Here is a 14,571-nt window from a genome sequence, read left to right as displayed (position 1 = left end):
GTCCTCACCCACCCATCCACACACACACCCAGGTCCTCACCCACCCATCCACACACACACCCAGGTCCTCACCCACCCATCCACACACACCCATTTTCCACCAGCGCCTTTACAGTATCAGTTTAAATTTGCCTCATCTCTTCAGACCCCAGGGAAGCGCAACCGGCCCTCTCCTCCAGCAGCAGCCCAAAACTACAGCAGACCCTAAGGCCTTCACTCCACTCCAGACAGACAGCCAGATCGTCACACGGGGACCAACTCTGGTCCCCATTGATTTTGAGTGATTTTAATTAAAGGACACAAGCTGCTTTATATTCCAGAGTCATTCCATTTCTTCCAGCCCCCCTCAACCTCCGTCTGTATTGCTTTATATTCTGAGGCGGCCAGCAGTGTTTTCTTCGGACAGACACACTGAAAGCATCCTGTTGTTTTTCTCTCCCCCGCTATGCTGTGTTCCGTATTGATGGCACAGATAATACATTCAAGGGCAACGCCTGCCTTCCATCTGCCTGCTAAGGCAGGGGATGAGCCCGCTAAGCCACAGCTTCTATTACTGCTGTTGTTCTTCGCTCGACACCATGAAAGTTTAGCGATACTGAAAGTTGATCGTCCTCTCCAATAACTGTGACCTCTGCTCGTATGGCACACTGTGGGTGGGCCTTGAACTGTGTAGACAGAGAACCTCTGGGCTTTCTGTGGACGCTCTCCCACAACTGTTGCCGTCATAACCTCGCTACAGACATTGTGACTTCACTCTTGTTAATATCTGAGTGCATATGTTTGTCCTTCACTGTCCCTAATGCAGTTCTTTTTCATGCCATCAGTGAACCAGACTCTTTCTCATATATATATATATATATATATAGTACCAGTGAAAAGTTTGGACACACCTACTCATTCAAGGGTTTTTCTTTATTATTACTATTTTCTACATTGTAGAATAATAGTGAAGACATCAAAACTATGAAATAACACACATGGAATCATATAGTAACCAAAAAAGTGTTAAACAAATCAAAATATATTTGAGATTTCAGATTCTTTAAAGTAGCCACCCTTTGCCTTGATGACAGCTTTACACCCTCTTGGCATTCTCTCAACCAGCTTCATGAGGTAGGTGAGGAAGATAGCCCTAATTGATGAAAGACCAAGTCCATATTATGTCAAGAACAGCTCAAATAAGCAAAGAGAAACAGTCCATCATTACTTTAAGACATGAAGGTCTGTCAATAGGGAACATTTCAAGAAGTTTCTTCAAGTGCAGTTGCAAAAACCATCAAGCGCTATGATGAAACTGGCTCTGAGGACCGCCACAGGAAAGGAAGACCTAGAGTTACCTCTGCTGCAGAGGATAAGTTCCTTAGAGTTAACTGCACTTAGATTGCAGCCCAAATAAATTCTTTATAGAGTTCAAGTAACAGACACATCTCAACATCAACTGTTCAGAGGAGACTGTGTGAATCAGGCCTTCATGGTCAAATTGCTGCAAAGAAACTACTACTAAAGGACACCAATGAGAAGAAGAGACTTGCTTGGGCCAAGAAACGCAAACGATTTATTTAGAATTGAAGGCACACTTAACCAGCACGGCTACCACAGCATTCTGCAGCGATACGCCATCCCATCTGCTTTGCGCTTGGTGTGACTGTTACGCACGCCTCTCGGAAGACGGAACGCAACACCCTGCTACAACTCAACTCTCCGTGGTGTGAAAGAGGTATGGGACTGTAGGTGTGAGTAAGGATGACAAAAGGCAGAGAATTACCGTTTACAGGGAATTTATTCCGTCGCACGGTAAGCTTGGGGAAAAGGGGCTGGACGGAACCAAAGCAAAGAAAGTAAATATCAAAGCCCCCTCTCCTACCTTACCTGCCTACCCACTACTTACCTAACTAGCACCACCTGGTGCACTAACCAAAATACAGGGGGTGGTCCGCCCAGGTCTTTCCTAGTGTGCATAGACAGTAAATACTACGGGTTATGTATGCCCACAGGCCTCTTGCCTAAGCACTCCCTAGGTGCCTTCCCCCCTGGGAACAAATGAAACAGAATAACACAAATGTAAGTAAACAATGCCACACACACACACACACACACACACACACACACACACACACACACACACACACACACACACACACACACACACACACACACACACACACACACACACACACACACACACACACACACACACACACACACACACTAGTTAGCTCTCTCTCAGCAATAAATTATATTTGGATTTGTTTACACTTTTTTGGTTACTACATGATTCCACGTGTTTTTCATAGTTTTGATGAATTCACTATTATTCAAGAATGTACAAATAGTAAAAATAAAGAAAAACCATTGAATGAGTAGGTGTGTCCAAACTTTTGACTGGTACTGTATGTGTGAGTGGGGTGAGTTTTTGTGCGTGCGTGTACGTGTGTGTGGCAAGGCAGGTGGGTTATGAGTCACCGTGTTAATTATAGAAACAGTTAATTAACCACAGCATGATTTCCATATCACAAAAGTTCTAAGTTCATTATGATATGGCTGACCTCACGCTGATCTGCTCCTGACTATAGTGCATTATATAAATATTATACATTTGATCAAATAATACAGAAACAGAATACAGCTGACATCGTAACGCACCCAAAGACCAGAAATCACCAAGTATTTTTTTCAACACCAGCTCTTCAAGGTTCCTGTGATGTTTTACCCCACATGCGAAGTCATTCCCTGCGTAGGGACAGCTCCTTTGAGGATTAGTTTGGATGTATGATGGCATATTGAAAGGTGATGAATGAGTCGGTGAGACCGCTCCTAAAATGGCCTTTGAGCTGCCTTTATTGATTTTTTGTTCCTGGCAATCGCTCTCCTTGGATAACACAACTATAACCTACACAAAGGTCTTGTACTAAGTGTGATATACAGGATCATATACAGGATCATATGTGAAAAAGCTGAAGTGTTCTGATCCAACACTCCAGCACAATACAAAGGCTTGAGGTATAAATACTCTGAAATGTTGTCTTATCCCCAACCTGAGGGGCCGTCACAATTGCGCGTTCACAGCAAAATCTTGAAAGATTCAAGTAACAGTTGACTGTAAAACCTATTGCGCCTCTAAAGTAACGTTGCAGATGCCTCATGATGACATATTCCAGACCTGACAATCTGGATAATTTATTCCCAATATCTCTGCTCTTGATAGGTTCCATATTTTATCATCAGCAGATGGCGGATCCTAAAGGAGGATATGAGATACAGAGAGAGAGCAATTAGCTTCTGATTAGAAACAGATTAAAGAGAGACATAACAGACAACATCCACTTCAGAAAAGCAGGGAACATACATTCGCTTTCTCTGTTATCACTGTCGTTCGTTTTTTACTCCTGCCTCTTTGTGCCTTGGAGGGACTAATATTGTTGTATAAAAGGGATAAATGCATCATATTCAATTGACTGTGTTTCTGCCATGCATGTGGAAAGGACTATTCTTGTTTGCTCATACAGGACACAGAAAGAACAACCACTGAATTGCCACTGCTGCCCTACCCAGAGCCCTGAGGGTAGCCCTCCTCTCTGACATATTTAAAACTTAATCAACACAACGCCGCTTCCTTCCCAATCCCAGCAACCTTTGGCCTGTCATGCTATACATACCATAAATCAACATGAGCAGCAAACAACATTACAATCATCAAATAATGGATTGAACCTTTCACTGGGGATGCACAATCCATTAAAATTCAATTTAGCCCCACACTTATTTCTCCAAACAACTAAAAGTGCCAGTCATCATTTTCAGGGGAGTGATTTGGCATTCCTAAGCCTCCAAGATTGATGAGAGGAGAGATTAACACTTCATTTTCAATGCCACTGGAGATACCACAACCGTAATGAGATAAATGTAGTGAGGAGAGAGTCAGAGAGCGAGGGAAGGAGAGGAAGAGAGAATGAGAGAGAGAACAAAAGGCCGGCTGCAATGTGATCTGTGCTCCAGTGAGGAGGACCTCTGGCTGGTTCTGGGCCCGGGGCGAGAGGAACACGAAAGAGGAGAGGGAATCAGTAGCAGAGGCAGCAGAGAGCAGCACAGCACATTTCTTCTTCACACCACAATTAGTATTGTTCTCAGGCAGCAGCCTCCACCTCTACATCTACGCAGCCAGCCCAAAGCAACATGTGCCAAACAGACACCATGTTTAAGCAGAGATCTGGTGAATGGTGCTTTCTTCTCTTTTTCTTTGTTTCTCTCTCTCTTTTTTCCATGTTTCTGTGTTTGTCTGTCTGTCTGTCCATCTCTCTTTCTCTCTCGTTGTCACGTTGGCATAATGGATTCGGGAGACAGACGCAGGAATGCGTAATAGTTTTTTTTATTTAACCCAAATTACGGCGTGCCGAGTAAAGGCATGGGGATGAAGATCAAACAAACACGTAACAAAAACACAGGGTTGAAACCCAAACAAAAGGAGCGAGGAATACCTCGAATAAATAACACAAGCGCACAATGATTAACACATGGGACGAGACCCGTAATCATCTGCGCAATACACGCTGCACGAAAGCCCAAAACACACAGCACAGGTACTCACACACACCAAAGGACATTGTAACAATAATTGACAGCACCATGGTGAACAAATGGCACATATATACAAATACAATCAGTGGGAATAGGGGCCAGGTGAGCGCAATGGAAGTTCCAGAGGGATCCGTGACACTCGTGGCCACTAATGCCTACTCACGCTGTGGTGACCCTGTTTGATTTGCTAACTATTGGAGCACTGGACTTGTGCTGACAGAGGTCTTGGAGATTGTTGGCTCACACCTCTTTCTCCTCCCTCTCCTCCTCCCCACTCCCGCATCTTACTGCCCTACATTTTTCATGGACTAAATTGCCCCACTATGTAAAACTTAGACGCTAAATGCCACAAATGGGCTTCATCTTGAATAAATCCCCAATTGACAACTCTGCTTCTAGCACCTCCTGCATTATCTGGCATACTTTCACCTTTTTTACATAAGCAATCAAATATTTTAAAACATCGCAAATACAACTCCATAAATCTAGCTAGCTATCCAATTGTTTTACTATTTTTATTTAACCTTTATTTAACTAAGCAAGTCAGTTAAGAACAAATTCTTATTTACAATGACGGTCTACTCCAGCCAAACCCGGACGACGCTGGGCCAATTGTGCGCCGCCCTATGGGACTCCCAATCACAGCTGGATGTGATACAGCCTGGTTTCAAACCAGTTACTATAGTGACACCTCTTGCACTGAGATGCAGTGCCTTAGACCGCTGCGCCACTCGGGAGCCCAAGGTGGGAGTTTGGTCTGGTATAGTGCCTTTTGTGCTGTTCTGGAGTGGTAGAGAAAGAGAGAAAGAGAGCTGAGTGCCTTACTTGTGTGATCCTATTGTGTCTCTATGGGACTTCAGTTCATGTAGCATGAAATACCACGAGGAACGCCCAGTGGGGGCCTAAGTGGGGGTGATGAGTTAAATACCTCCGTCCTCCTCCACATAATTCCTAGGGACGGGTGGTGTTGCATACAGTATAAGTAGCTCCCCTCACCCTACTCTACGTGGTTACTGTGGATGATGGGGTGGTGTCACATTAAATAAGTCCCTCCTCCTTGACTTGGTTCCTGGGGGATACTCTTATAGCATGCTGCCAGAAAACACAGCTCATTACAAGGGCTTTTATTTTGAAGATGTAAAGACACATCATAATCAATTCCTCCCTGGTCTTTGATCTGCCATGCCAAAGCCTGTAGTGAGTGAGACCCTTGAGAAATGGAGATGTGATGTGTATTGTTAAGTCCCTCTGTACACCCTGATGTCTGAACTATGTGTGTGTTCAAGAATACATGAATGTCTGACTCTATTGACCATATTCTACTCTTAAAAGACACATCGCTAATGCACTTGGCACACTTTACTGAAGTCTCCAGGGATTAAGAAATTGCTAGAGGGAACGATGAAACAATTAAAGAGAAAGACATGCAATGGAGAGAGAAGTAAAGAAAAAAGGAAGAAATGGAGAGACAGCAAGTTAGAGAAAGAGAGCGAGAGAGGGAGACAACGGTGGAGGTATTTGAGCTACAAATTAAGCTTGACTGTCAAGTAAAAAGCGCCTTGGGCTTTTGTAATGTCAGTCAATCCGGCAGAGAGCTCTGACACATAATAGCAGCAGGCCGGCAATCAAGTGGACACGACGAGCCTGTGCCAAGACCCCAAATGCCACATCCATAATCTGCCTGCCAATTCTCATCAAATTCACCTCTTCTGCCTGACAGTTTCTTCACAGTCCTGCCTTTGACAAGACTGCCTCGGCACCGGTCTCCGAATTATAAAGCAAAAAGATAATGCTCTTGTCACTTTACAGGTTTCCTCCCCTGAACGGATTGGGAAGAGAGAATGAGCCCTGCTAACCTTCCACTTCTGTAACTTTGGTCTTTGAAGTCCCCCCAACCCCCTCCATTGAAGGTTGTACTAAAGATATATCTAAGAGTGTCATGAATTGAAACCATACATTAATGAAATGAAAATCATACATAAAAGATGGTGAAGACATAAAAAAGCTGCTTTAGAACTGGGTCATTCCACTGATTCAGTGCCTTTTGAGAAGTGTAACTTGGTTTAAAAAACAAACTTTTGATTTCAGCTTATTTTAACATTCTGGCATGAAGAGCACATGTTCAACACGTTTTCCCATCTCAAGAGGGAAAAAAAATACTACATACGTAGAATCTTAATTTGATCCCTCTTTTGCTGCTGATAATTTTCCTGCACGGCAGGAAATGCAAACTTGTATTGTATTCAAGGTTTAAAAAGGCATCTAAAGTTTGTAATTTCCACTTTAAAATGTCAGACCTGATTTGTGCTAAAGAAAAATGTATCAACCCCTACAAAAAATCCACATATTAATTCACATTTCCTGTTGCTGCAGCATTATTTACCTGCTGTTGCAAACTGGCTCAAATTAAGATCCTAGATCTGTATAGTAAGTGCCTATTAAGTGACAAATAAAGTAATAGGGTTGACCATAAAAGGGTTGACCGTAACAGGGTTGACCATAACAGGGTTGGCGATCACTACGTCATCAGAGCATGTGTAACGCCCTGGCCATAGAGAGGGGTTTTTGTTCTTTATTTTGGTTAGGCCAGGGTGTTACATTGGGTGGGCGTTCTATGTTCATTTTTCTATGTTTTTGTATTTCTTTGTTTTGGGCCGTGTGTGGCTCCCAATCAGGCTCAGCTGTAGTTCGTTGTTGCTGATTGGGAGTCACACATAAGTAGCCTGGTTTTCCTTTGGGTTTTTGTGGGTGATTATTTTCTGTTTAGTTTTGTACCTAGCAGAACTGTAGGCCGTGGTTCATTTTCGTGTTTTGTTTAAAGTGTTTCTATTAATTAAATATTGAATATGAACACTCACCACGCTGCGCTTTGGTCCTCTACTTCCACAGACGACGGTCGTCTCAGCATGACATATGTTTGTTGTTGTTGAACGTTGTCGAATGCCGAAAACTGAACTAAAGTCCTTTTATATACTTTGATTTTATTTTGAATCCTGCGGCTCTGTTTGGCTAAATTGCTGTGAGCGCTGCTATCTGCTATCCCGTATAGGGGGAGAGGCGCAAAAGCCCAGCAAGCCTAGCTGGCTCGGCGGTTCTCAAATGGATGCCGCTATTGAACGTTTCCAGCGTTGCAGGAGCTGTGTTTACTTTGCTTTGTTCCAGGACAATGTAGACCGCGCTGACTTTCAATGTAGCAACTGCTTGCTTGCGGAAGAATACAGGAGCGAAGTAGCTACTCTTAGCAAGCAAGTAGAAAACCTACATAAGCTACTGGCTGACCCACGCCCACCTACTTTTTATTTTTCTTCCACCCAAGTAGCCGGATCCCGCTCTGGTCTGGTGGACGTTTCTCCGCTGTGTTGGCTCTCCACAGCTGACTGGCCGGTGCTCGGCAGAGTTCTATCTCCGAAGGGGTCTCCCTCTTCCTTGGAGAACGGAACTGTTCTCAATCCAACCATCCAGCCATGGAGGTACGTCACTCGCCGTGGTAGTCGAAGAAGGCGTCCTCTGGCAACGGGGTCTCCATGGAGATGTTGAGCCCAGAACTGACACAGACCAGAAACAGCTTTGCAGCCCTGGATCCAGAGGTTCCGGCGCCTTCGTCCTTGGTGGCTTCCCAATCAAGATCGGATCCGGAGATACCTGCGTCTTCGTCCTCGATTCTGTCTCCCTCTCCGGTGGCTTCTACCTCGGGTTCAGATCTTTGGAGCTCCCAGCCTCACCAGACTGTAAGGCTGCCTGCGAGACCAGCCCATTCAACATCACCAGCTGTCATCACAGGTGAGAACCATCTCGGTCCCCAAAACAAAAACCTTTTGCTACCCAGGAGCACGAGTACAGGACATAACAAGGCTGCTTCCGACTGTTCTACCACAGAAGCCGGGAGCTGACACTGTTGTAGTCCATTACCATCGTTGGACCGTGGTTGTGAAAGATTACGCAGACTGCTGGCATTACACATCTGGCTATAAGACTACAGTAGCTCTGCTGGAGTCACTTTATTGATAACTTTGACACCTTCTGGGAACAGAAGATACTCTACAGGAATGATGGAGTCCATCCAAATCATATTGGCCCCTGGACTGTCCACGCATTTCAAGGCTGCATTGAAACAATGACTGGTAAATTATCCAAGACCAGCTCAGCGGTCATCAAGTTATAGCCTCTCAAACACAATCCAGTTAGAATCAGGAATTTCCCAGGGTAGCTGTTTAGGCCCCTTGCTTTTTAAAATTTTTACTAACGACATGCCACTGACTTTGAGTAAAAACCAGAGTGTCTATGTATGCGAATGACTCAACATTGTACATGTCAGCTACTACAGCGAATGAAATGACTGCAACACTCAACAAAGAGCTGAAGTTAGTTTCAGAGTGGGTAGCAAGGAATAAGTGAGCCCTAAATATTTCTAAAACTAAAAGCATTGTATTTGGAATAAAACACTCACTAAACTTCAACTAAATATTGTAATAAATAATGTGGAAATTGAGATGACTAAACTGCTTGGAGTATTCCTAGATTATAAACTGTCATGGTCAAAACATATTGATGCAGCAGGAGCCAAGATAGGGAGAAATCTGTCTATAATAAAGTGATGCTCTGCCTTCTTAACAACACTATCAACAAGGCAGGTCCTCATTTTGTCGCACCTTGACTACTTTTCAGTCATGTGGTCAGGTGCCACAATAATGGACTTAGGAAAATTGCAATTGGATCAGATCAGGGCAGCACGGCTGGCCCTTGGATGTACACAGAGAGCTAATATTAATAATATGCATGTCAATCTTTCCTGGCTCAAAGTGGAGGAGAGATTGACTTCATCACTACTTTTATTTATGAGAGGTATTGACATGTTAAATGCACCGAGCTGTCTGTCTAAACTTCTGGCACACAGCTCAGACACCCATGCATACCCCACAAGACATGCCACAAGAGGTCTCTTCACAGTCCCCAAGTCCAGAACAGACAATGGGAGGCACACAGTGCTACATAGAGCCATGACTACATGGAACTCTAGTCCACATCAAGTAACTGATGCAAGCAGGACTGTGAAGCAACACAAACATTGGCACAGACACATTGACACACACACACACGATAACATATGCACTTTACAGTCGTGGCCAAAAGTTGAGAATGACACAAATATTAATTTTCACAAAGTCTGCTGCCTCAGTTTGTATGATGGCAATTTGCATATACTCCAGAATGTTATGAAGAGTGATCAGATGAATTGCAATTAATTGCAAGTCCCTCTTTGCCATGCAAATTAACTGAATCTCCAAAAAACATTTCCACTGCATTTCAGCCCTGCCACAAAAGGACCAGCTGACATCATGTCAGTGATTCTCTCGTTAACACAGGTGTAAGTGTTGATGAGGACAAGGCTGGAGATCACTCAGTCATGCTGATTGAGTTCAAATAACAGATTGGAAGCTTCAAAAGGAGGGTGGTGCTTGGAATCATTGTTCTTCACCTGTCAACCATGGTTACCTGCAAGGAAACACGTGCCGTCATCATTGCTTTGCACAAAAAGAGCTTCACAGGCAAGGATATTTCTGCCAGTAAGATTGCACCTAAATCAACCATTTCTCGGATCATCAAGAACTTCAAGGAGAGCGGTTCAATTGTTGTGAAGAAGGCTTCAGGGCGCCCAAAAAAGTCCAGCAAGCGCCAGGTCTCCTAAAGTTGATTCAGCTGCGGGATCGGGGCACCACCAGTACAGAGCTTGCTTAAGAATGGCAGCAGGCAGGTGTGAGTGCATCTGCATGCACAGTGAGGCGAAGACTTTTGGAGGATGGCCTGGTGTCAAGAAGGGCAGAAAAGAAGCCACTTCTCTCCAGGAAAAACATCAGGGACAGACTGATATTCTGCAAAAGGTACAGGGATTAGACTGCTGAGGACTGGGATAAAGTCATTTTCTCTGATGAATCCCCTTTCCGATTGTTTGGGGCATCCGGAAAAAAGCTTGTCCGGAGAAGACAAGGTGAGAGCTACCATCAGTCCTGTGTCATGCCAACAGTAAAGCATCCTGAGACCATTCATGTGTGGGGTTGCTTCTCTGCCAAGGGAGTGGGCTCACTCACAATTTTGCCTAAGAACACAGCCATGAATAAAGAATGGTACCAACACATTCTCCGAGAGCAACTTCTCCCAACCATCCAGGAACAGTTTGATGACGAACAATACATTTTCCAGCATGATGGAGCACCTTGCCATAAGGCAAAAGTGATAACTAAGTGGCTCGGAGAACAAAACATTGATATTTTTGGTCCATGTCCAGAAGACTCCCCAGACCTTAATCCCATTGAGAACTTGTGGTCAATCCTCAAGAGGCAGGTGGACAAACAAAAACCCACAAATTCTGACCAACTCCAAGTATTGATTATGCAAGAATGAGCTGCCATCAGTCAGGATGTGGCCCAGAAGTTAATTGACAGCAAGCCAGGGCGGATTGCAGAGGTCTTGAAAAAGAAGGGTCAACACTGCAAATATTTACTCTTTGCGTCAACTTCATGTAATTGTCAATAAAAGCCTTTGACACTTATGAAATGCTTGTAATTATACTTCAGTATTCCATAGTAACATCTGACTAAAATATCTAAAGACACTGAAGCAGCAAACTTTGTGGAAATTAATATTTGTGTCATTCTCAAAACCTTTGGCCACGACCGTACATACACATGGATTTAGTACTGTAGATATGTGGTAGTGGTGGAGTAGGGGCCTGAGGGCACACAGTGTGTTGTGAAATCTGTGAATGTATTGTAATGTTTTTTAAATTGTATAAACTGCCTACATTTTGCTGGACCCCAGGAAGAGTAGCTGCTGCTACAAATCTTAAATCAGCCATAAATGCCCTCATGACAGGGGGAATGGAAGCTTGCTGTGTTCAACATGTAATGGCAATTAAATGCAAGCTTCACAAAAAAAAAATGCTAAAACATTTCTAGCCTGCCTATCTATGGGTAACAGGGTTGACGTGTTATGCTCGATCCGCTCAGTTTTCCACCACAAAACCCCAGGAAATGTCCAAAAGAGTCAAACCAGCTCAACTGCTTTTACACAATGATTTGACTATTAGATATTGATGTTCAATGTTTCTTTTGAAAACAATATTTAAAATGCAATAGTTTCACCATATTGAAACACAAGTTCAGTTCATGTAACAGGGTTGACCTTCAAATGAGGGACAGATGTTAATGAATAACTAATAATATGAAATAAATAATAACCTTCAGAAATGACTTTGTCAAAGCAACAAAATAACTAGGGCTTTACAATGATGGTGAAACTTGTAGAAATAGTTGGATTAAGTGGGTTGAAATCTTCCTAGAAGTGACACAAGGTTGATGGAGGGACATGTCAAAATGCTGAATTCTGGCACTTTAGCAAGTTGTTTTATTGAAGCAGATTTATTGAATTATCCATGTGGTCTATCTTAAAGGGCATTTCATTTAATATAACAGGCTTTTAAAATTCAATATTGGTGCACCATTTCTACATAAAATATCAAAGGGATGCAAAAGGCACTAATTTCATGGAACGACCCAATTATGCTCTGATATGGAAATGGTTTTGTGAGGTCTGTGCAAAAATATGAGCAGTGAGCATGGCTGCTTGGGTGATGTGTTTCCATGTCTGGCTTGGTAAGAGGGGAGCAGGCACCTTCATTAAGTTCCCGTCAGGCCAGAGTGGCTAGGCTAGGCCTTCCCTTTCCTGCGTGGGCCCTGAAACAGGGGTTGACGGCCTGGTTAGTGACGCCACAGCCCCTGCTCTTCCCCAGCAGACCCGCTTAATTAATTTTCTGCCTGGCGCTTCTAGCAGTGATGACAGGATCCCAGACGCCATGGCAGCCTGCTGAATAGAGGAAGAACCCCCCCCCAACACACACACACACACACACACACACACACACACACACACACACACACACACACACACACACACACACACACACACACACAGGTTTGCTAAAAGGAAAACATACGCTAAAAGCATCAGTGTAGTGTATGAAAAAGTGGCCTCCTGGTTTAAACTTGTTTCAACTCAAGGTCAGCGAGCATGTGACAGATTTCACCCTGCTCAGAGTGTGATCACAACACACGTGTTACATCGGGATGTGTGAATGGATTGCCCTTATCATTTAGGCACTAACAGTAATAATCCAAGGTTGAACCTGTGGTATATTAGATGAAATTGTTCAAAGCATCACTCTGTCACTTATCTTCACTTCCAATCACTAACCATAATTTGCTCAAGGAGAGCTGGTCACATTGACAAAAAGCTCCTTACTCATCCTTGTGCTCCAGAGCTCACTTGTAGCTGAAACCATTCAACCACCTTCAGTAATTCTTCTCCATATCTCATAATGTACTTTATAAAACAGGTCGTTTGGATCCGGGATGCTGATTGGTTGAAAGCCATTAGTTATCTACGATAATCCACTGCAAATGCTTGTTAACGGTTCCATTTGAACTACAAGGTTGCCCCAGAAACAAAACAAAACAATAAATGACTATAGTTTTAAGATTCAATTTAAGGTTGCATCTCAATAGTGTACAAATCAACTCCCTCTCTCTGTCTCAACCAATTCACCTGCAAAATCTAAATGAGAGTACATCTAAGGATACGAAGAGAGGAAGTCACTTCAGCCCGGTTCCTTTCTCCCTGCCAGCCGTACCAGCATGCAGTGTGTTTTGCGGTGCTCATTTCAGAGATGAGCATAGACACAGGAAGCAGGAAACAGCGCTGCCAATCGATCAGTGCTGTGGCCCTGACACTGTCATGCCTAATTAAGCATGCTGATGATGTGCTTAATTAAGCATGCTCTCGCATCTGAAGAGCTCTGCTGGGCTCAGACACACACACACACACACACACACACACACACACACACACACACACACACACACACACACACACACACACACACACACACACACACACACACACACACACACACACACACACACACACACACACACACACACAGGATTCATTGCGTTCCTCTAAAGAATTACCTCCTTTTTCATACAAGCTCGTAAACATCTAAGAATGTGTCCGCTGAGCCTGTTCCAAATCATTAGAAATACCATACCTGGAAAGGTAAGAGTATTTATTGTAATCAATTACTTCTATTTTCTTAATGGGCTTGGTCAACGTCTGTATCCAACTGTCTCTGCTGTGGTTGATTGGCCAGATGCTGTTAGCTTTGGAAGCTGATGATGTAATACAGGAAGCTGTCTCTCTGTTTTCAGCCATTCAGTATGTCTAGAGTCAAGCTACTCCATCTCTTGTTTGTTCTATAGTTTCCTTCAATACACTTAATTTCCATCTGCAATGTTATGTATGTTCCATCCCAGAGAACATGTCCCATCAGACAGTGAGGCAGACTGGGATGACTGTTTTTATCATCACATAACAGACACATGAATGGTTCCCTCCGTCAGGCCTTGTCACCTGCCACAATGCAGAGCACACTCTTCCAGCACTAATCAGACTGCAAGAGACAGAGCCTGTTAAATTCCCTGAATAATTCAGATTAAGGTGGCAAATTAATGAGGTTAGCCAAGGACTGATCACCAAGGTGGCCAAGACTAGCAGTGTTCCCATAGTGGAGAAAGGGTAAACACGTTGAGACTCAATTCATTTATAAACGTGCAAAAATACACATTTGCTAAGACACCCAAGAAGTCATGCATGCAAACACACGCACACCCACACGTACACGCACATCTACAGAACACACACATACAAAGAACACACGTCATGCCTCCAGGGGTGACCTTGATGAGGATGCAGTGTAATCCTCCTAATTTTTTTAAAGTACGGTGTGTGGAGCATTCAGGTCTCAGGGAGATGAAGGACAGGGCTCAGTGATTTATTACACACAGGCCTTATGTGAAAGCATGTTCACTTCTCCACCACCGCTACTGCCTCTGCAATCTAATTAGAAAATCCCTGAATCTCAATGAAAACATCTCACCTGCAGAA

The 14,571-nt window shown here is 43.6% G+C and overlaps 1 protein-coding gene across 3 annotated transcripts in view; it reads right to left on the bottom strand.

Annotated features, from left to right (window-relative positions):
- The window catches only part of LOC106565854 (protein tyrosine phosphatase receptor type G), a 337,880-nt gene that overhangs the window by 136,925 nt on the left and 186,384 nt on the right, over positions 1–14,571 (bottom strand). The window lies entirely within an intron of this gene.

Source organism: Salmo salar, chromosome 12 (assembly GCF_965601325.2).
Source record: "Salmo salar chromosome 12, fSalSal1, whole genome shotgun sequence".
Taxonomy (NCBI): domain Eukaryota; kingdom Metazoa; phylum Chordata; class Actinopteri; order Salmoniformes; family Salmonidae; genus Salmo; species Salmo salar.
This window is presented reverse-complemented; position numbering and strand designations above follow the sequence as displayed.